Consider the following 23,823-nt stretch of genomic DNA (forward strand, 5'->3'; position numbering starts at 1 on the left):
AGGGTTTCAAACCCTTAATTTTTTCCACTATTGGGGATTTGTTTTGCTTCCAGTATCCAAATGATTATGTTCCTGTTTGGTGTTTATATGTAAATTGTAATGCTTTAAGAAATAAAACCCTCTTGGTCTGTTTAAGATATACAAGTAGTATACTGTTTAAGTATTTGTACAGCATTGGAATACTGTCTGCCATCTGTGCTAAATGTTTATTTTGTAGAATTCAGCCCATCTTTCTTGTTGACTCAGTACAGCTGTAAAAATTGACCTAATTCCTCTTCTCTCTCACGTGAATTTTCTTTCCTAAAAGACGTAAAAGTGTTAAGCTCAGTAGGCTAAAGAAATTCAGAGGTGATTATGCTGTGGGACCGGATTATGCTGCCCTTACTTGGACAGAATTTAATGAAGTTGAGAATTGTCTATAACTTGTTCATTCTCTTTCCTCTAAAGAAGACTTAGGCTGGGTCTACACTGAAAAATTATATCAGCATAGCTATGTCGATCAAGGGGTGTGTGTGTGTGTGGGGGGGGAATTGAAAAACATACCCAGGACTGACACAGCTGTGCTGACACAACCTCCAGTGTAGATGTCACTATCAATGGAAGCAAACTTCTGTTGCCATAGCTAACTTCGTTCAGGGAGGTGGTGTAGGCTGCAGCTGTATTACTGGGCTATGCTGGATTGCTAAACCAGTATAGTCTCTGTAGTGTAGCCATGTTTTGGGAAAGCGTTTAGAGCCAGTTACTTTCTATTCTAGATCATTGATCTAGTACATGGCTTTATTTTTCCTTAACTATTTCTCATTAAACTAGTATCAAAGTTAATTTCTTGTTTTACATTGATCACTATGCACCCTGCCACCCTTCTTTGACACCTATTGACGGTAAAGGTGGAAGATCTTTGCAGTGAGAGGACAAGAGATCTAGGGCATGAAATATTGATAAGAAATACTAGACAGTAAGTTAAATAAAAATAGTATTTGTGACCTAACTTTTTGTTTCGTGAAAAACCTAGGTTTTAACCTTTTAAAAACATACCATTTTTCTTTAGTGCCAATTACATTATAAAAGATTAGAAGCTGTTTAAGACTTTTTTTAAATTAGGTGGGGTTGGGGTAGAGGTAGAAAGTGATTTTTTTTCCTTTTTTTTTAGCTCTCTTATTCTAGGGTCTAACTGTAGCACAATCTGAAAATGGGGGTCTTCGGTACATATTTGGAAAGTATTACAATATTGGTGTCACAGGTGTCTTGTGGCTTAACCGTCTTGTGCTACTTCACAGACTTTTCTCTCATGTTTTATGTCTATGTGTAAACTAGTTTCCCGGTTCCTTTTTGAAATCAGGATGTGCTTGTTGGTGTTGATCCAACTGTACAGCATGTCTAAATAGAAATTAAAAATTCTTATTTATTATCGTACAAACTTAAGATGTCACAAGTGGCTGATATTATATTTTAAATGTAGTGTATCAAGGTTATAATTTAAAAAGAGAACTCCAACCCTAAACACCAAGAACTATGGAAATAATTAGCCAAGGTAGCTTTTGTGTATAAAAAGCTATATTCCATTATCTTTGCAATTATTAGCATTGTTTAATATTATTAGAATGTGTAATGAGTAGGGGGGAATTTTGACAAACACCCCAAAGTCTGAACCAGAACACCAGTTAAGAATTTGTATATAGCTCATGGTTGAAAACTCACCTTCCAAATTTTTTAAAGCTTAGGTTTAACTGTAATGTTACATTCATGATAGGAACTGACCTGATGGAGCTGAAGTGGGAATTTCCTGTGTGTGCGCACACGCCTCCTAAAACTAGAACCCCACACCTTATGCACTGGGCGCATAAAGTTTGTTGTATATGCTAAGTTTATAATAGTTTGTGCATAAAACTGTGCACCTGACAACTTTTTGTGGTGCCCAACTCTTGAGTCAAAGGGCGAGAGAAGTCTGGAGTTGGAGTGATGGAGGGTACTACATATGGGCATGGTTTGGAGGGTTTGTGGTGGGTGGAGTAGAATTTAACAAATATATAATGAGCACAAGATACCTGACCTCTGCTGGAATGTGGAAATTTTAATTTTTAAATCCTGGAATCTCCCGAGCCACTCAAAGTGCCTTGATGTTTTAAAGCAGAATTGAAAGCCCCTTTCCCACATTCCCTCTGATAAACACCAGACATACCTCCTGTACAGCTGGGAAACTCCATAGAGAAGTAGCAGCATCTTCCTTGAGCCCAAGTTGTCTTTTGTTACTATTGAGCTGTTTAAGATTTCCTGCTTCTACAAGCAAACTGTCTTCTTGCTTAAGTGGCTTAACAAGAAAACTGTAAGGAGCTCAATAGATTCCAGTACTATGAAGAGATACTAATCTCCCCAGTGTGCCTGGGCTACTACCAAGCTACCACCCTGTCCCTGCAAAATTCATACTGCCTTGCAAGAGTTCCTAAATCTGTGGAGGCTGGAATCAAGAACTCTGCAGGGTAATGAGATCTCACGTAGGCTTACCTGAAGACTTAAAACATTTTCATTTGGTTCTCTGGTATAAAATAGTTTTTGGTAAAAATTAAGTTGTGTTTGAGACTTGTGTAGATTTAGATCTAACTTAGCTTTGTTGTCGCACTTGAAAACTTATGTGTAAGTAAAACCTTAAAAGTAAGCGGTATAACTGATGTGCACATCTTATTTTCATCTAAGGGATTTTAACCCTGCTTTGATTGAAACTAAATGCAAATTTAACTATGAAGCTGCTAAAACCTCTCTAACGTAAGACATCAAGAACATGGCAGGTGTAAAATACAGTAATATTAAAGTGTAGAAGAGGCCTTAAAATCCCCACTTAACTGTGGGGCTGTTCATACATCATGACTATCAATTTCCCAGCGTCTAGTATCAGTTGCTGCTTTAATGAATGCTGACACACATCCAAATGAGAAGTTATTAAACACTGAACAAATCAAAATAGGTGACCTTACTTTAAACTCCAATTTGATGCAGGGGGCTAAGTCTGGTTATGCTCAGTCTAACAATTAATCCCATGAAACAGGATGGTACGAATGTGTTTAAAAAAATTAAATTACACACTTTTCTGACCCATGTCTGTTGTCTCTTCCCCCTCTCCAACCCCCCCCCCCCCCCCCAGTAAAATAGTTTGTGCCAACAGCATATTGTTATAGTGTTTAGCGGGGGGAAATAGATTCACAGTGCATTAACAATTGTTCATGATAATGAGCATTATAAAACGTCCTATTTTTGGCTAAAAAGATTTCTAAGATAAATAGTTGTAATAGTTACAGAAGTGCATGTGATTTGGTCCTTTCTATAATTTTTTTTTTTTTTTAACCTAAAAAACAAGCTGCAATTTATAAATTTGGTAGGTTATTTATCCTGGTCAGGTAGCTAGTGAGAGTTACAGACTTCATAAGTGTCCTAGTAACTAGTCTATAATAACTTTACTCTCTCCCCGCTCCCCCACTCACCACTCATAGTTGCTTGTTACAAAGATTCACCTCCCAACAGGATGAACACTGGCAGAATAAGATTGAGTTTCATGCACTCCTACTGAGTGGGTCTTTTGACCTTAGAAAGAGAACTTCTGCCTGTTATGTGGACACTGACCTCATGTCTCGGTGTAAGGTTTGCCCCCTCCCTCTAATTCAGTGGTCCCCAAATTTTTCAGTGTTGCACCTCCCCTTACTTCTGTCTGCACCCCCTCCCCCACCCCAGGGCTGGGCGTGGGGGATGTGGACAGAGGTAAGGGGATTGAGGCTAGGGTCGGGGCCAGGAGTGGGGCCAAGGCTGGAGGCGGGGCTGGGACTGGGTGTGGAGCTGCGGTCAGGGGGTGGAGCTGGGACCGTGGCTGGGGGCAGGGCTAGAGCAGAGCTGGAAGTGAAGTGGGTGGGTGGTACTCCCTCTCCGCCCTGCCGTGGGGGCTGGCCCCAGTCCCGCTGTGCCCCCTTGAACGTTCCTTTGCACCCCCCTACGGGTGCTGCACCTACACTCCACTGCAGGGGGGAAAGATACATGTATGTAGCTTTTGGGAAGCACTTCATTATCTTTTGGGATGAAAGGCAATGTGCAAGGTTGTGTAGCTGTAGCAGAACTTGGGCCGTTTTGACACAGTAGTTACTGTTTCATGGGTATTGGCTGAAAATGGTTCACAGTGCTTGATGTGTAGATCAGATTGTTTCCGTAGAGTACTGTCTATTCTCCTCCACTCCCCTCCTTTTGCCCCCACAAAAAACCAAACCAAAATCACACTTGAGTGCTATTTGCACAGACTTCTTTTTCCAACTTCCTGACTTTCTTTATACCAGGGTTCCAGCCTTACTAAAGTCTGGATATAGGAGTCAGGCCCTCAATCTCAGAATGCCTTTCCTTCAGACAGGCTTTCCTTTCCACTGGCCATCTGTTTCTAACCAGGTATTTTAGCCCTGTAAAAGGGTCAGCTGGCTTCCAGCCAGTCAGAGGACAGCTAGCTCCTTTATTCAGTTTCATTTGGGCTTTCTCGTAGTCACCTTTTCCCAATTGCTTTCTGGGAACCTACAGTTCTTCTCTGTCCGAGTAGTCCTGTCTACTTCAAAACACTCTCGAGCTTTATGGCACAGGTACAGTAGAACCTCACTTATGAACACCAGAGCTACGAACTGACCAGTCAACTATACACCTCATTGGGAACCGGAAGTATGCAATCCGGCAACAGCAGAGACAAAAAAAGCGAATACAGTACAGTACTGTGTTAAATGTAAACTACTAAAAAAAGGAAAACATTAAAAAAAGATTTGACAAGATAAAGAAACTGTTTCTCTGCTTGTTGCATTTAAATTAAGATGGTTAAAAGAAGCATTTTTTCTTCTGCATAGTAAAGTTTCAACGCTGTATTAAGTCAATATTCAGTTGTAAACTTTTGAAAGAACAACCATAACGTTTTGTTCAGAGTTATGAACATTTCAAAGTCACAAACAACCTCCGTTCCTGAGGTGTTCGTAACTCTGAGGTTCTGCTGTATTTGTTAGCTTGTTTCCTCCACTTTTCCCTGATGGGGCATGTTCCTGTAGTAATCTGTGAGTGTCCTTAAAAATCCATAAATGTGTGGTTACACCAGATTACAGGGGTTAGGTGTGTTGGACAGAAAGTTGGAGGTAAAGTTTCCTCAGCCACTTGAAGTTTGGAAACTATAACACAATTTGCTAATAAAAGCAGTGAGTCTCAAACCCTCTGGTTGCAGGCAGGAACCTTCATCAGCCATCACATTCTTCAGTAATTCACATTCTGTAAATGCATGTGCAGGTCGTGCAGCAGCCTTTGGGAGTTATAATTCATGTTGCCAATTGCTGAGTTTTACTAAACAAAAACAAAAACAAAACAAAAAATTGTGGTTGCCAGGTATACTTTTAATTGGCTATTGTGACATACAAAACTTATTCCTGTTGGAGTGTTTAAACTCCCCCGCCCCCCCCCCCCCCCAAGTTCACTCAGTGTATGCTAGTTGTGCTGTCTTCCAGAAAGTGACTAAAACCCAACTATCAGGGCCAAGTGAATTTGATTTCAATAATATGGATTGCTTGAAGAGTTGGTTTGAAATCCTTAGAATTTTATTTATAGGTCTAGAGTTTACTAAAGAGATCGTGTGTGCGTGCACATGTGGCTATACATGTGACTATATCATGTGTTCCAAGTACATAAGTGAGTTAAATATTGCATAATAGCGATCATTTCTTTGCTTTTGCAGCATAACCCCTATTTTCTAGGAACATCACCCATAGCTATGCTGCAAGTCCAGTAAACCTGATAACCTTTAACACTGCTGCCCCACACAAAGGGTAAGAAGAACATTTGTTCAATACTAACATTTTTTCTCCCCTGCTTTAAGTAGAATTTTTTAAATCTGACATAATTAAGAGCAAAGCCTTTAAATATTTTTGCTGCTATTTTGGTTAAAAAGGAAACTTGGATGTGTCATATGCTCCTACTCAATGTGTTTCTGAGAACTTAATCAGTATGCAAGTATCCAAAGCATTACTTGAATCAGAATTCGAGAAATCAGCAACCCCTTCACTCTTATCCCTCTTGTCATGCTGAGGAGGCCACCAGTGTTGTGTCCCACGCTAAGAGCAGAATATAAATGTGAGTTTGAAGAGTTAATTTGGTGGGTTTGGGGGGGCTCTTGCCTGGGTGGCAGCTGCTGTTTGAACCATCTCATCTCTGCTGGGGCAAGTTGCCTGCAGCAGCTGCTTCCACTTTCCATTTCCCTCTCTATAACGGTAGTGTGGCCTGACAGAATGTACTTGTTACAAAATATCTATGGGTTTAATGAGGTTGAAACTTGGCAACTATCTCCCAGAAAAACACTGCCAGGAGTAAACATTTTTCAGATGGTTTAACGCAGTTAATGAGCATTTATTACTTTCCAGATAGTAACATTCTTTGTATGAAATGTATTGCCTGTTGTTACTTACAAACTTGTGCAGATTTTTTTTAACTGAAGACAGTCCGGTTTGCACCAACTCAGAATTATCTTCAGTCTGCTTTCTTTTAAGTGGTATTTTCGAAAAGGTGATTGTGAAAGATTTGATAGCTATCCACAGAATATGTGATGCAAACCTGCACCTTGCTCTCAGTTCTGGTAACTGGAGCAAGTTAAGAAGGTCAGTCATAAGGAGCCATATAAAAGTAAATTCTACTAACTGGGGAACAAGCAACTAGAAAAACAGATGGCGCCAAAAATAGTTTATTACCAAGCCCCAAACATGATTATGTAATTTTTTTCTTTAAAAATAATGCAACTATAAATCCTGCTGAAAATCAGTAAGTACTGAATTAACTCCAAACGACTGAGTGTTGTTAAAGCCTTTTGGCTGCTTTCCAGGCTTGGTGTTGCCCTTCATTCACAGGATCAACATTTAATTTCTTAATGGGAAACCTGAAGAATTCATCCTTTTTGAATGGAAACAGAGACACGGTGAGCTTGAATGAGTAGCTACAGGCTAAAGCGTCCCATTGGAATGGAATGGGAGCTGTGCTTGATGAGATCCTGCTAGGTTGCAGCCAGGATGAAGCTCGGGTCTTTCTTTTCAGCAACGCATGAACAATCAAAGGCCCCCTTTTTATCTATTGTTACCAGGGAGGACATCCATTTAAAGTTCAAATTCCAGCAGGCTTGGGAAGAAGGAAAGGAGATAGCGGAAGGCCAGGCTAGGAGATGATAATCAAGCATCAAAAGTGAGCTGAAGACAAGCCAGCACTTTGTCCTCTGACAGGAGAGACCAGGCTGGGGGTACTTCGTTTTGAATGGGGGCTTGAAGTTTTTTGCAATCGTGAATGAAGCACTACTGAGGTGGCAGGCACAGAGAGCATCTGGCGCTTTGCTTTCTTTGCATCAGCAGAGTGGATCACAATGTGAAATTAGGCCCAAAATGGCATTTAATGAAGTGAAGCTTCTGTGTTGCGGGCCTCCCTGTGCTCTAACTGCAAAGGACAGCCCAATAGTGTGTGATCTGGGGACAGCAAGGAAAGGAAATCTCATTAAGGATACTGTTTTTCCTTTTACAAATGTCACTTGTATAACAAATGTCTTACAGATAGCTGGCTTTCTCATAAGTGTTCAACACCATGTAGCCCTCCGCCAGCCCTGAAAAGCAGTACTTAAACTTACAGTACTTTGTTCTGGAAGTGTGCTCATAAGAGGATGAAGCTTAATATCCGATGCAGATTTACTGTTCCTCTTTGGCAAGTTGCTTAAGTACAAGTAAGAATTCATTGTTGAAATAGCTAATGAGGACCAGACCAGCTGCATCTGACCTTATGTGAAAAGGGGCTATCCATAAACTCCCATGTAAGCTTGCAGGCAGCTGTGGGCTTTTTAAATTAGTCAGTGATAAACAAGTTCATGCCAAACCTGTTGTTGATCCTTAATATAATAATATAACTATCGAGTATCAAGTTAAGAATCATGGTACAATATGCCAGCTATGAGATTTTCTGTTGGTTTCCAAGCTTGTACCCAAAGGGCTATGTTGATGGTCCTGGTTCAGTGCATCTGGGGCTAAGGAGGTGGCAGAGAGAATTACTGATTTCCCCCCCCCCCCCCCCCCCAGAGTCTGGGACGTAAAGAAGTTATTCAGCAAGTTTCCATCATTAATATGGAAAACCACTTTCTGATTTCTAAAAGTAATTTGGCCAGAATGAAGGTCAATTATTAAGATCCTTAGAAACTCAAGAGAAATGAGTTAATTGTATCACTTATTCAGTTAATAATTCAGTGGAATTCTTTAAATAATTCTGCGTTTTATGAATGAAGTATTGGGTGTGGAGTGGTGTTGCAGTTATTTAGTTCTAGAATGAAAGAGCTTTTTTCATTTTGAAACCAGGTTGTCTTTTTTATACATTAGAAGGTATTCGGTGTAAAACTGTACTGTAGGAGGTGTACTTTACTTGTTTTTGACTGAAGTCACTGTCTGAGCAATTTCTTCGGAAAGTGCAAAAAAACAAAACACAAGCTTTGCAAAGCCTGGAGTGATTATAAAAATACATCCTGTAGGGAAATACCTCAGCTGAATCAGTTTAACTGTCACTTAGTCTGTCTTTCTGCTAGACTTGCATTGCACAAACCATTTTCTGTTGTACACAGATACTGGCACATAGGTAAACAGATGTCTCAGATGTACTGGAAGATGGGCTAAATTAAGCTGAGTATGCCAGCCGCCTTTATTAGACTTTGATTTCATCCACTGGATTTTTAGAATGGGAAATACTGGTTTATTCATGATTATACATTCCTTTTCTTCAAAATGTACAAACCTGAAAAACACTTTTTTACACTAATAAAACCTACTCCTTTTAAATAAATGTAACCCATTGATATAGTCAAATTTTACTATTTGAAAGTAACCTAGCTATTTCAAAAAATAACTCTCTAAGCATTGGCATTGGCCTTAATCAGATATATCAAAGTATTTGAGAATAAACAGAATGAGCTATTTATATTTCTGAGGGTGATTGATAGAGAATTCTGTTTGCAGTCATATATTGCAAACTGGTGTGGTGAAAAACTGGCTTTCAAATATGTGACTTACTTCCTACTTTAAAATGTTTGCTTTTACTAATAAAATTTGTTTCCTTTTGTTTGAGTTAGGATAATGATGAAATCAGTAAAATATTCTTTCATGTTACATTGTTTTCCACAATAAAAGAATGTGAAGAAATTTCCAATAGTAATGCATGAAATTTGGTAGCATGGACTATTTACAGCCTTTTAAAAACATGAAATATGTGATATTTATCATTTTACATAAAACCTTTCATCCAAAGGCTCTGGGAGTGCATTACAAACCAGAGGGAGGAATCATGGAGTTGGACAGCTGATGCACAGCACACTGCGCTTCAGTAGGGAACTGAGACAAACTCTTGCCATTAAGAGAAATGCCATAGGAATTCTAATGTTCACTCCAAACGGGCAGGATCTTTATTGTAAAGTCTTACTTACCTAAAAGAGCCTGCCTGCCTTCCTCCTTTTCCCCGCCCACCATGAACAACTATGATATCCATTTGTCTGACACAAAGGATAAATGACCACTTGCCTTGATTTGTGAACCTTGTCCAGGGAATCTGTATCCAAACATCCCTTTCTGTGAGGTGCCAAGCGCCCTCAGCACCCTGTGACTTCTGAACCAAGAAAGGATATTTCCAAACAACATTGTTCTAAACTTCTTTAAAAAGCACAGGTTGACCTGATACTGAAATGCCAGTCTCTTTATGGCTTCATGTTAACTAAGTTGTCTCAAAACAGCCCTTGTCAGAAAGCATTAATATTAGATATAACCGCTATTGTATTTTAGTTTATAGGTGCTAGATATAGCGAACATACTAGACATGACTATTGGGCATTTTTTCCTTTACGCATACAAATGTAATTTGCTCAGTTTAACTGTCCTCTGGAAATAATCAATGGCCCTGGTGCACCTGTAGTTTGGATTAACAGCCAATAAGAATTCATTGTAAAACGTACTTTTTTTAAGTTAAAGTGAACAAAACATTCCTAGCATCTTTGCTTTTTAATGCTTATATATCAAGAATATATAAATCTGATTTTCTTTTTGTGTAAATAATAATAATAAGTAAAGGGGATGAAATTGCTTCCAGACTGAGACCTTTTTTCCCCCCCAGCTGGGAGTGAATTTTATGGCCTAATTATAAAACCCCTTAAAATGCTGGTTATAATAGAATGCCAACACAACCTAATAATGTAGGTGAGGTTGACATCTGTCAGTAATGAGTGCAGTTTGAAGTTTAAAACTCAACGTTTACTTTTGTAATCTGGTATAAATCTTTCTAACAGATACATGTCACTTTAATATTCACAACACAACGAGCTTTACTGGTCTGTTCTATACCTCACCCTTCAGTAAACTCTGCAAAAAAAGTACAAAATGATAGTTTTAATAATGCATAGGGATGTGAGTCTGTGGACTTCTGAGCAGGAATGGGATGGCTGCAGCTATGAGTGCATGAGACCATTAGTGTTGCTAAATGTGTCAGGTATCGTAGAAGATGCATAGTCCTGCATAAAAGTCAAGATGACAAATGTAAGTGGTAAGAAATAATACCATTTGGCAATGTTTCATAGACATAAAGGATGAAATTCTGTCCTCATGTCAGAGGACAAAGGCAATGGATTTACATCAGTGCTAAATGAGGTCCAAATCTGACACAATGTTCAGTGTGAACATGAAAAACAGTTTTGACAAAATATTTGTAAGTTTATAATTTTTTGTCCTTTTATTTAGAAATAGTTTCAGTTAAAGATGATTCATTAGTGTCCAGTAAAATACTACTTCATTGCAAGTTTTCTCTCAGTGAGTTAGCTATTCTTATATTATGTGCTAGGTTATATTCACTGAAATGTACTGCACTCTGAGGCCTGGGGATGAGGGGGAATGTGTTGTACATTGTTTGAAAGTTTTATCTTTCTGAATAAGTAGCCAAAAACATACAAATACAGCACCAGTGAAAAACTATGGCAGCATTGGTTTTGGATCCTAAAGACCAATACTGTTAGCCACTACTGCTACAAGCAGTCATTCTCTTGTTGATCACTGTCCATATACTGTTCAGAAATGTCAACCTGAGCAACCATAGAGTGTATTCTCGTCTCTGTGTAGAGGGACTTGTTAGCATAACTCCCTCATGCAAAACAACGTGAATATACCCCTTTGTGTCAAGATACCCATTCAAAAAAAACAAAAACCGAAATGCAGATAGACTGGAGAGAGGTCAATTTATATGAATTTTAAAGAGACATGTAAGTGTAATGCTAACAATAGGAAGCACTACAAACACTTTCTTTGTATCTGTGAAACTGGAAATATGATCTTCATAAGTTAGTGTCTTAAATGATAAATGCGAAAGCTCTCACACTTGATGTGAATTACTAAATCAGATGGGAGAGGGGGAAACCCCCTATAAACTTAGAAGGGCACTGTGGGGGGATATGAACAGTTTTTCTTATGTGATTTTTGTGACTGAGCAAATGACTGCATAATTTTCCTTTAAGCAAAGATGTATATATTTGTTTGCAGCAGAAACCTTTCAAAAAAAAAAAAAAGGCCATTTTCCCTCTGACAGAGCCCATCAGGGGAAGGGTTGGCTCATTTCTAAGTTTGTACAGCACCCAGCGTAGTTAGGCCCCAGTCCCCAGTATAAATAGTTTAATAACATTCCAGCTTTTTGGCTTGTCCATCGTTTTAGGAGCTCTGCTGAAGGTGGACTCTTTGGTCAGGTCGGGAGCATGGGCCACTGTGGGAAGTGGGGCTGCTCTGCGTTGCCCTCTTCTGGGCCACACATGGTTCTGTGGACACTCCCTACCTTAGTCTGCAAGGTTTGGCCACCTGCTTGGAGCAGAGTATTCTGTGCCATGAGCTTGGTGTCAGTCTCAAAACAATCAAAGGACAAAATGGCAACTCAAGACTTGGCCGTGTGCCCGTTTAGACGGGGGGGGAGGGGGCGGGACAGCAAAAGGCAAGCACTTAATTACCATGCTTAGGGCAAGGCCCTGGTATGAGTCTGGGTTAGCCCTGAGGAGCTCTGGTCCAGTCTCACCCAGCTCTGTCCCTGAGCAACAGCAGGCCTGCCTTCTTAACTGGCCTGCTGGTTCTTGATTGGTCAGTATTTTTTTCTTGGCCCTTCCAGGCCTCTGGAGGACTGTCTCGGTGGTGGTCCAGTTTGAGTGAATTTTCCTTGGGCGGAAAGCTGAGGGGTAGAGAAGGCCTGATGTACTCAGTCACACACCTCCCCTGTAGAACAGGCCCAGGACTCTGATCTCTTCCCCTCTGCAAGAACGTCAGTCCTAGGAAAAGAAGTCCACATTCTAGAGCTGTGAACTTGGCCGGTGTCGTACACAAAAGACGTATGGTTGTGATGACCGATACCACTGAGTAATGTATTAGTGTCCTTCCTCACTTGCAACCATTTAAAGGGTGCATGGTCTATTACTAGATCAAAGGAAGCCCTAAAAGATAATATTGTAAGGCCCCTACAGTCCATTTGATGTCCCGGCACTCTCTTGATGGCGGAGTATCCGCTCTCCTGTGGCTGCAGCTTCCGGGTTATACACAGTATCGACTATTCCACCCCCTGAATGTTTTTGGACAGTATTGCTCCCGGTCCAACTGTGGAAGTATCCATTTGTAATATAAACATGAGTGAGAAGTCCCAAATACTGTCGCACAGGCTGTTGTCTGAGGATATCCTTATCTTGGTAGAGGCCTTGTTACACTGAGTTGTCCCCTGGACTGCTTGAGATGCATTGGCCTTCTTGAAGTCAGTCAGTGGTGCAGCAAGAGTCATGAAGTGGGGCATGAACCTTTGGCACTATGTAGCTAGACCCAGGAAAGCCCACACCTGCTTCTTGGTGGTGATAACTGGGTCTTCCTCGGGGCCTTTGTCTTGTCCTGTAGGGGTTGTACCCAGCCACTTCCTAAGAGATACCAGAGATGGTGGGTTTCCAGCATCCCAAACTGGTGATGTATCTCACCTGTCTGGAAATTCTTCTCCACGTTGCAAAGTAAATAATTTTGTAGTTCGAAGTGGGGAAATTGGGAGTCCTGACCCTCCTATGCAATGATTCTGTTAATCACCACATGCCAATTGTGTGCCTCTCTAATGATGATTTTCCTGAACCAAATTAAAGGTCCTAGCTGGTGGTATCATTGATTCAGTGTCAAGAAGTGTTGTCCCGAGGTGGTTCTGTTGAGCTGCCAGCTATCCAGCTTGCCAGCTGCTAAGGCTGCTCGTTACCAGGCCTTCCTGGCTGCTTGTTGCTGTTTCCAAGTCGTCTTGGGTTGCAGTGGGCCATCACAAAGGTCACATATGGCAGTTGGAAAGATGTCAGACAATCAGACTGGAACAGTACCCGGGTTCTCCGGGTGACGCAATAGTAGCAAGGAGAAGTGTTCTCAATCCCTTTAGATTATTTCCCATGGCAAGTTGGGGATTACTCCAATTCGAAGAGTTCTAGCCTGGTTCCCTATATTCAAATGCACCCAGGCCATAGGGTAGGTATGAGTGGGGACACGTGCATTGGGTCATCTTGCAACTCTTCCAGATCCAGTAGGGTCTCACGGACGAGGCTGTAGGAACATCCAGAGTCTATTAATCCTTTTTCTGTTTGGCCCCCCCAAGCACTACTGGAGCTGCAAATGTCCAGCAATACCTTTCATGGCAAGGGCTTACCTGCCAAGAGTCAGGTTTCAGGCAATGAACGTTACCCTAGACTAGATCATAACCAACCCCAGAATGCCTTTCAAAACCTCTTTCTCTCCTAGGCCATATGTCCTCATGCATTTATGTCACGCCTTTTGCAAGACTCCACCTTCATTGCCTATGATTGTAGCTTCAAACTGTGTACTTGCCAAACCAACAATCCACGAGAACCATAGTGAGTGTTCCCACCAAAGTAGTGCCATATCCCTGTCATGGTGGAAAAATCCCCATCAGGCTTGCATCAGCATTCCCTTCATCGCCTCCGCACCAGAAAGAACAACCATTATTAATGCATGCCTGTTGTGTTTTGGAGCTCACCTGGACAACCATACAGCATAAGGCACCTGGACATCTTGAGAGTACAGGTTGCACATCAATGTTCTAGAACTACAAGCAGTTCGAAGGGCTTGTGAAACCTTTCTCCCTTTCATTCAAGGTCACTAGACCCTAAGTAAAGTAAAATGAATGGAGATATCCTATCTCCTAGAACTGGAAGGGACCTTGAAAGGACATTGACTCCAGCCCCCTGCCTTCACTAGCAGGACCAAGTACTGATTTTGCCCCAGGTCCCTAAGTGGCCCCCTCAAGGATTGAACTCACAACCCTGGGTTTAGCAGGCCAATGCTCAAACCACTGTCAGACACCATCATGACTGTTTTCTACATCAACAAACAGAGAGGAGCGAGATCTGTCCTCCTGTGTGCAGAAAGGTCAATCTGTGGAACTGGTGCATTGGCAACCAGATTACGCTGGCGGCTGTCTACCTCCCAGAAAAGCAGAATGTGCTAGAAGACTGTCTCATCAGGTGCTTTGCAGTTGATTGTGAGTGGGAGCTTTGACTCTGTGGTAAACAATATTTTCGCTCTATAGGGGACCCCAACCAGGCACCTGTTCACTTCTCAAACAAAGTGTAACATATTCTGTTCCAGAGGAGCCCGGGGTCACCACTCACAGGTCATCGCTCTACTCCTTCCATGGTCAGATCCTCTGATCTATGCCTTCCCTCCACTACCACTCCTGCCTCTAGTTTGCATAAGATTCCTCAGGACAGGGCATGAGTCATTCTCATTGCCCCAGATAGTTTTGGTTCCTGAACCTCCTTCACATGTCATTTTGGGCACTGATCATTATTCCTACGTTTCCCAATCGCCTGTGTCAAGGCTGTTTCCCCACTTTGAACTTTAGGGTACAAATGTGGGGGCCTGCATGAAGACTTCTAAGCTTAACTACCAGCTTAGATCTGGTCCGCTGCCACCATTCCCAAAGCTAATTCCCTTCCCTGGGAAGCCTTGAGAAACCTTTCACCAATTCCCTGGTGAATACAGATCCAACCCCCTTGGATCTAAAACAAGGGAAAATCCATCAGGTTCTTAAAAAGAAGGCTTTTAATAAAAGAAAAAGGTAAAAATCATCTCTGTAAAATCAGGATGGAAAATAACTTTACAGGGTAATCAAACTTAAAGAGCTCAGAGGACCTCCCTCTAGCCTCAGGTTCAAAGTATAGCAAACAGAGATAAACACTCTAGTAAAAGGTACATTTACAAGTTGAGAAAACAAAGGAAAACTAATACGCCTTGCCTGGCTGTTTACTTACAAGTTTGAAATATGAGAGACTTGGTTAAAAAGATGTGGAGAACCTGGATTGATGTCTGGTCCCTCTCAGTCCCAAGAGCGAACAACAACCAAAACATTGAGCACAAACAAAAGCCTTCCCCCCCGAAGATTTGAAAGTATCTTGTGCCCTTATTGGTCCTTGGGTCAGGTATCAGCCAGGTTACCCGAGCTTCTTAACCCTTTACAGGTAAAAGGATTTTGGAGTCTCTGTCCAGGAGGGATTTTATAGTACTGTACACAGGAGAGCTGTTACCCTTCCCTTTATAGTTATGACACGCCCCCCAAATCACAGATAGTGTTGGACGTCCGGTTCCACACTGGCTGTGATTTCTTCCTGGAGAAAACAGAGTTAATAAGACACATGCACCTTTAGACATACTACTGATTATATAAAAACTAACAATATGTTCCAGTCCAAGAACAATTTTTAACCAGTTGACTCCGGGAAACTTTCCCGGGAGAGTGCATCAGCCACTTTGTTAGAAGCTCCTGAAATGTGTTGTATTTCAAAATCAAAATCTTGGAGAGCTAAACTCCACCGAAGAAGTTTTTTGTTATTCCCCTTGGCGGTATGAAGCCACTGTAGCGCAGCATGGTCTGTTTGTAGTTGGAAACGCCGTCCCCAAACATATGGGCGTAGCTTTTCCAGCGCGTACACAATGGCGTAGCATTCCTTTTCGCTGATTGACCAGTGGCTTTCCCTCTCAGACAGTTTCTTGCTGAGAAACACGACAGGATGGAATTCTTGATCCGGTCCTTCCTGCATTAAAACTGCTCCCACGCTCCGCTCGGACGCATCTGTGGTTACTAGGAACGGTTTGTCAAAGTCTGGGGCCCTTAGCACAGGGTCAGACATGAGTGTCGCCTTAAGCTGGTTAAAGGCCTGTTGACACTCATCAGTCCACTGAACTGCATTTGGCTGTTTCTTTCTGGTTAGGTCTGTCAGCGGGGCGGCGATTTGGCTGTAGTGTGGTACAAATCGCCTATAATATCCGGCCAAGCCTAAGAAGGATTGGACCTGTTTCTTTGACTTTGGAACCGGCCACTTTTGGATAGCATCCACTTTGGCCTGTAGGGGATTTATAGTTCCTTGACCCACCTGGTGCCCCAGGTAAGTCACTCTGTTTTGGCCTATTTGACACTTTTTAGCCTTAACAGTTAGTCCTGCCTGCCGGATGCGCTCGAAGACTTTTTCCAGGTGCTCCAGATGTTCTGTCCATGAATCAGAAAAAATGGCCACATCATCGAGGTAGGCAACTGCAGATTCTCCCAATCCCGCTAGGAGACCATCTACAAGTCTTTGGAAGGTGGCGGGTGCATTTCGCAACCCGAAAGGGAGTACATTGAATTCATACACCCCTGCCTGGGTGACGAAGGCTGACCTTTCCTTAGCGGGTTCATCTAGTGGTACTTGCCGGTACCCTTTTGTTAAGTCTAAAGTAGAGATGAATTTGGGCATGTCCCAATTTCTTCAATAGCTCATCTGTGCTGGCATTGGATAGTTGTCAGGACAAGTTACAGCATTTAGCTTACGGTAGTCCACGCAAAAGCGTATTTCCCCATCTGGTTTGGGAACTAGAACCACTGGAGATGCCCATGCACTATTAGAGGGGCGGATTATACCCATCTGTAGCATGTCCTGGATCTCCCTTTGTATAGTAGTTTGGGCATGAGGTGACTCCTGGTAGGGTGGGGTTCTAATTGGGTGAGCATTACCTGTGTCAATGGAGTGGTATGCCCGTTCGGTCCGTCCTGGAGTGGCTGAGAAAATTGGTGCAAAGCTTGTGCACAGCTCCTTGATCTGCTGTCGCTGCAGACATCCAAGGGTCGTGGAGAGGTTCACCTCTTCCACGCCACCATCCTTTTTTCCTTCGTAGTAGACACCTTCAGGCCACTCCGCGTCATCTGTTTCCTGGGCTGTAAACTGACAAACGTTTAATTCTCTGGAATAAAAGGGCTTAAGAGAATTAACATGGTATACCTTAGGCTTTATGTTGGAGGTGGGGGAGGCTATGAGATAGTTAACAACTCCTAGGCGCTCCTGGACCGTGAATGGTCCTTCCCACGACGCTTCCATTTTATGGGCCTGGAGCGCCTTTAAGACCATGACTTGGTCTCCTACTTTGAAGGACCGTTCTCTGGAATGTTTATCATTCCAGGCCTTTTGCTCTTCCTGAGCATCCTTTAGGTTTTCTTTAGCAAGGGCTAAAGAGTGTCGGAGGGTGCTTTGTAGGTTGCTTACAAAGTCTAGAATGTTAGTTCCTGGAGAAGGCGTAAACCCCTCCCATTGCTGCTTCACCAACTGTAATGGCCCCTTAACCTCGCGGCCATACACAAGTTCAAATGGTGAAAACCCTAAACTGGGATGTGGTACAGTCCTGTAGGCAAAAAGCAACTGCTGCAACACTAGGTCCCAATCATTGGAGTGTTCATTTACGAATTTACGTATCATGGCCCCCAAAGTTCCATTAAACCTCTCCACCAGGCCATTGGTTTGATGGTGATAAGGGGTGGCAACCAAGTGATTCACCCCATGAGCTTCCCACAGGTTTTTTATGGTCCCTGCCAGGAAATTGGTTCCCGAATCTGTAAGGATGTCGGAGGGCCACCCTACCCTGGCAAAAATGTCTGCTAATGCCTGGCACACACTTTTAGTCCTGGTGTTGCTTAAGGGTACTGCTTCCGGCCATCGGGTAGCAAAATCCATGAAAGTCAGTATGTACTGCTTTCCTCTGGGTGTCTTCTTTGGGAAAGGACCCAGAATATCCACAGCTACTCACTGAAATGGGACCTCAATTATGGGTAGTGGCTGGAGAGGGGCTTTAACCTGGTCTTGGGGCTTTCCCACTCGTTGGCACACCTCACAAGACCGGACATAATTAGCAACGTCCTTGCCCATTCCCTCCCAGTGGAAGGACTTCCCCAACCGGTCTTTGGTTCTGTTCACCCCAGAATGGCCACTGGGATGATCATGGGCTAAGCTCAAGAGCTTTACCCGATACTTAGTGGGAACTACCAACTGTCTTTGAGGATGCCAGTCTTCCTGGTGTCCACCAGAAAGAGTCTCCTTGTATAAAAGTCCTTGTTCTACAACAAACCGGGATCGGTTAGAAGAGCTGAGAGGCGGTGGGGTGCTCCGCGCCGCCGCCCAAGCTTTCTGAAGGCTGTCATCTGCTTCCTGCTCGGCCTGGAACTGTTCCCTTGATGCTGGAGACATCAGTTCCTCCTTGGACTGTGGACTGGGGCTTGGCCCCTCTGGAAGCGATGCAGGTGCTGGGGCTGTTTCCATTGACTGTGAACCGCTGTCCGCTGGTGCACTATGTGGTATTTCAGGCTCTGGCTGAGCCTCTTGGGTAGGGTTATCTGCTGCTTCCGCCAGTTCAGGCTCGCTGGTGCCCTCTGGCATTGCAGTTGTAGACGGGTTTGCAAGCGCTGGACTCAGTGCTGGCAATGGTTCTGGTGCTGGCTGCGTTGCCAGTTCCGGTTCTGGGACTGGCTTTGGCTGGGTCTCTGGAATTGGATCCACTACGGCTGTTGCAGTCGTTGGCAGGGGATCCGGTTCCACCACCTTTGTTTGGGTTTCTGGTAACACAGACGGAGCCCTGGTGGACGGCTCAGGAACAGGGATGGGGGTGAAAGCTTGCTTAGCCTGGCTGCGGGTGACTATTCCCACCCTCTTGGCTAGCTTCACATGGTTGGCCAAGTCTTCCCCCAGCAGCATGGGAATGGGATAATTGTCATAGACTGCAAAAGTCCACATTCCTGACCAGCCCTTGTACTGGACATGCAACTTGGCTGTAGGCAAGGTTACAGACTGTGACACGAAGGGTTGAATTGTCACTGGAGTCTCCGGGTTAATGAGTTTGGGGTCCACTAGGGATTGGTGGATAGTTGACACTTGTGCCCCAGTGTCCCTCCAAGCGATAACCTTCTTTCCGCCCACTGTCAAGGTTTCCCTTCGCTCCGAGGGTATGAGAGAGGCATCTGGGTCTGGGGATCTTTGCTGTGATTGTGGTGTAATGAACTGTAATCGGTTGGGGTTCTTGGGGCAGTGAGCCTTTATATGTCCCAGTTCATTACATTTAAAACATCGCCCTGCTAAGGTATCACCGGGGCGATGTTGGTTGGTGAAGACTGGTGTGGTGGGGTGAGAAGGCGTCTGGGGTTTCCCTTGGGATGTGGGTGGGGCCTTGGGTTGTCCCCGGTGGTAAGGTTTTGTTTCGGCTTGCCCCTTCTGATATTCACTCCAACCGCTACTAGTTTTTTTCTTTTCTGCCACCTCCACCCATTTGGCTCCAATCTCCCCCGCCTCGGTTACAGTTTTGGGCTTCCTATCTAGGATGTACCTTTCTATTTCCTCAGGAACACCCTCTAAAAACTGTTCCATTTTTACTAGGGAAACCAGATCTTCCAGAGATTTAACATTTGCTCCTGATACCCAGGCATCACAATTTTTGTCCATGTGGTAGGCATGCCGGGTAAATGACACGTCTGGTTTCCACCTTAGGGCTCTGAACCGCCGACGGGCATGCTCGGGTGTTAGCCCCATTCTGAGTCTGGCCTTGTTTTTAAAAAGTTCATAACTGTTCATGTGTTCCTTAGGCATTTCAGCCGCCACCTCTGCTAAGGGTCCACTGAGCTGCGGCCTCAGCTCTACCATGTACTGGTCTGGAGTGATGCTGTATCCAAGGCAGGCCCTTTCAAAATTTTCTAAGAAGGCCTCAGTATCATCGCCTGCCTTGTAGGTGGGGAATTTTCTGGGATGGGAAGTGGTACCTGGAGAGGAGTTGCTAGGATTGGCTGGTGTATCCGGCCTAGCCCTTGCTACTTCCAGCTCATGCTTCCTCTCTTTTTCTCGCTCCTCCATCTTTTTCTTTCAGCTCCATCTCTCTCTTGTGGGCCCCCTCTTTGGCTTTCTCTTCTCTTTCTGTAGTCATTTTCCTGTTTTCTTGTGCTGGGTCACACCCCTCTGAAACTGGGATGCACTCAGCTCTGGCTGCTGCTGAGTTAACAGAGACTTTCTAACTAGCTACTCCCGAGGATGTAAAAAGAAAAAAAAACAATTCAGCTTGTAAATTCCTTTTACCAGTTTGCTCATTGATTGAACCCTTCTCTTAACAAAGGCCCTTGTTAAAAAAACTTAACACCTCTGCCTTCAGGCAAGGAGAGATAAGATATGCATCTACCTTCAGCTCTGCTTTCCAAGCAGCTAGAAGGAAAAAAAAATCTTACTGGCTTTTGGGTTTAAAATGATTCCCACCGCTATGCCACCATGTCGAGGCTGCTTCCCCACTTTGAACTTTAGGGTATAGATGTGGGGGCCTGCATGAAGACTTCTAAGCTTAACTACCAGCTTAGATCTGGTCCGCTGCCACCATTCCCAAAGCTAATTCCCTTCCCTGGGAAGCCTTGAGAAACCTTTCACCAATTCCCTGGTGAATACAGATCCAAACCCCTTGGATCTTAAAACAAGGAGAAATTAACCATCCCCCCTTCTTTCTCCCACCAACTCCTGGTGAATACAGATCCAACCCCCTTGGATCTAAAACAAGGGAAAATCCATCAGGTTCTTAAAAAGAAGGCTTTTAATAAAAGAAAAAGGTAAAAATCATCTCTGTAAAATCAGGATGGAAAATAACTTTACAGGGTAATCAAACTTAAAGAGCTCAGAGGACCTCCCTCTAGCCTCAGGTTCAAAGTATAGCAAACACTCTAGTAAAAGGTACATTTACAAGTTGAGAAAACAAAGGAAAACTAATACGCCTTGCCTGGCTGTTTACTTACAAGTTTGAAATATGAGAGACTTGGTTAGAAAGATGTGGAGAACCTGGATTGATGTCTGGTCCCTCTCAGTCCCAAGAGCGAACAACAACCAAAACAAAGAGCACAAGCAAAAGCCTTTCCCCCCCTCAAGATTTGAAAGTATCTTGTGCCCTTATTGGTCCTTTGGGTCAGGTGTCAGCCAGGTTACCCGAGCTTCTTAACCCTTTACAGGTAAAAGGATTTTGGAGTCTCTGTCCAGGAGGGATTTTATAGTACTGTACACAGGAGAGCTGTTACCCTTCCCTTTATAGTTATGACAGCCTGACTCAGGGGAATGGCAAGATCATCAGGCATCCCAACCCAAAGCTGCTTCATCTCAGAGCCTGGTTTTTGGATTGGCATTGTCCTTAAAGCAGTCGTGTTCTGAAGCTGTACAGAAAATCCTTTCTAATAGTAGGAAGGATTCCACTAGGAAATGTTACCTAGCCAAGTCGAGGAGTTTCTCAGTGTGGGCACATCAGATGGATTTCTCCAGAAGCCACAGATATATTCCTCTCATTCTGGACTTGAAGACAGCAGATTTCTCTATTGCCAAGTGGACCCGTAAGGAACTGACAATCAGTGCATACCACCCACCTTCCCAGGGCTTCTTGATATTCATACATCTTTTGACTAATAGATTCAGGAAAGGCCTAATCAGAAACTTTCCGCTTATTTATAATAAAAAAAATTTTAAAAAAAACAAACCTGCTCCTCAGTGGGACTTGAACTTTGTTCTCTCCATACTAAGCATTCTTTTGAACATTTAGCTTCTTGCTCCGTGTTTCTCCTATCTAAGAAGGTCGCATTCCTGATAGCCATCATCTCAGCCAGCAGGGTTGGTGAGCTTGAAGTGTTGATGGCAGATCCTCCTTACACTATATTACAAAACTTTATGCTTATGGTACATTGACACCCTAAATTCACCCCCAAAGTAGTCTGATTTTTACCTGAACCAGTCTATTCACTTACCTGTGTTCTTCCCAAAACCTCACACCTGCTCAGAAAAAGAGGTTCCATTCTCTCGATGTTTGTTTGGTGAACCTTTAGCCTTTTACCTGCAGAGAACAAAAACAATCAGGAAATCCCCTAGACTATTTGTTGCCATAATGGAAAGGGTCAGAGGTCAGCCTATATCCTCTCAAATAATCTCGAAATGGATCTCTGGCTCTGTTTTGCTCTGCTATCAGCTATCTAACCTTCCCATATTCATTGGATAAGAGCTCTTTCCACAAGAGCACAAGCAACATCTATGGATTGCTTCAAAAGGTGCCTCTAATTGATATTTGTAAGGCAGCTATGTGGCGCTCAATCCACACATTTGCTAGACACTATGCCATGGTGCCGTACTCCCCTGCCAGTGCATCTTTTGGAACAGCAGTCCTCTGGCTCTGCCATCTATGACCTTGCACCCTCTTCCTATTTGAGTACTACTTGTCCAGTCATCCACAGTGGAATGCAGATAGGGACCAGCACTTGAAGCAAAAGAGAAAGTTACTTACCTGGTAATAACTGGAGGTTATTTGAGATGTGTGGTCCCGATCTGTATTCCACTACCTGCCCTCCTTCTCGTCTGCTTCAGATCTTCTCTGACTTGTGATGAAGGAACTGGAAAGGCGGTCGATCTACCCCGCCTTCTGTCTCCTCATGGAGTGCATGCCTGACCGCAGTGGAATACAGATAGGGACCGCGCATCTTGAAGAATCTCAAGTTACTAATAAGTAACTAACTTTGCCTTACAAATCAAAGTGGCAGTTTTATGCCCAAAACAGTCTTATAAGTTTTAAACTTGAGAAAATGTATTTCCATCTAAGTTTTTAATTTTAACTTTTGAGCCTGGAGTGAATCTTCAGATGCTATAAATCACTTCCTTGGAATTTTAAATTACAGATGCTCCCCGAGTTACGTAAACCCAACGTAGGCAAATCCAGAGCTTATGGAAAAAGTTCCGTAAGCTAGAAATAGGAGGGGTTTTGGGTTTTTTTGCGTAATGGTTGGAAATACGTTTCCGACTTACACCTTGCATAACTCGAATTTTAAGTAAGTCGGGGAGCATCTGTAACAAATGTTAGTAGGGTCCAAACATTCAACACTGCAATGGATAATCTTATTTGTTTGTATTTTTTCCTCTCCTTGTTTTCTGCACTTTATGTGGATAGTTCCACCTTTCTGCCGGATTGTAGGGTCAAGAATGCCTCTTGTATTTGTTTTGCACAGAGCCAAGCATTTTGTGAGTGCATCACTGATGATGATGACATTACGTTTGAGTCAAACATCAAAGGCCTTATTCTCCACAGTTACGCTAGTGCAACCTCATATGCTTCAATAAGTATGCAGGTGTAATAGTGGAGAATCAGGCCACCTGTGTGCATATGGTTTTTGCACGATCATTCTGTGCAATGTGGCGTAGCTGTTAAATTAGTATATCTGCTTTTATGTGGTGTGAGCAAAAATTGCTGCTACTGTGTATAAAGTAGAAGCTGCAGTGATGGAATGACATGGGATCAAATATTTCTTGAAATGTCTGAAATCCTTGGAAAATTCAGAGATCTTTGTAAACACTTTGGGGCACAGACTGCAACCTACTGTGTTTTGTCTGTCATAATAGACACAAACTGGTACAGAGCCCCCACATGATGGAGGTCTCTGGGTGCT

At 43.1% G+C, this 23,823-nt stretch overlaps 1 protein-coding gene across 1 annotated transcript in view; it reads left to right on the forward strand.

Annotated features, from left to right (window-relative positions):
• Positions 1 to 23,823, forward strand: part of FAM53A (family with sequence similarity 53 member A) — a 104,692-nt gene that overhangs the window by 74,213 nt on the left and 6,656 nt on the right. The window lies entirely within an intron of this gene.

Source organism: Emys orbicularis, chromosome 5, assembly GCF_028017835.1.
Source record: "Emys orbicularis isolate rEmyOrb1 chromosome 5, rEmyOrb1.hap1, whole genome shotgun sequence".
NCBI lineage: Eukaryota > Metazoa > Chordata > Testudines > Emydidae > Emys > Emys orbicularis.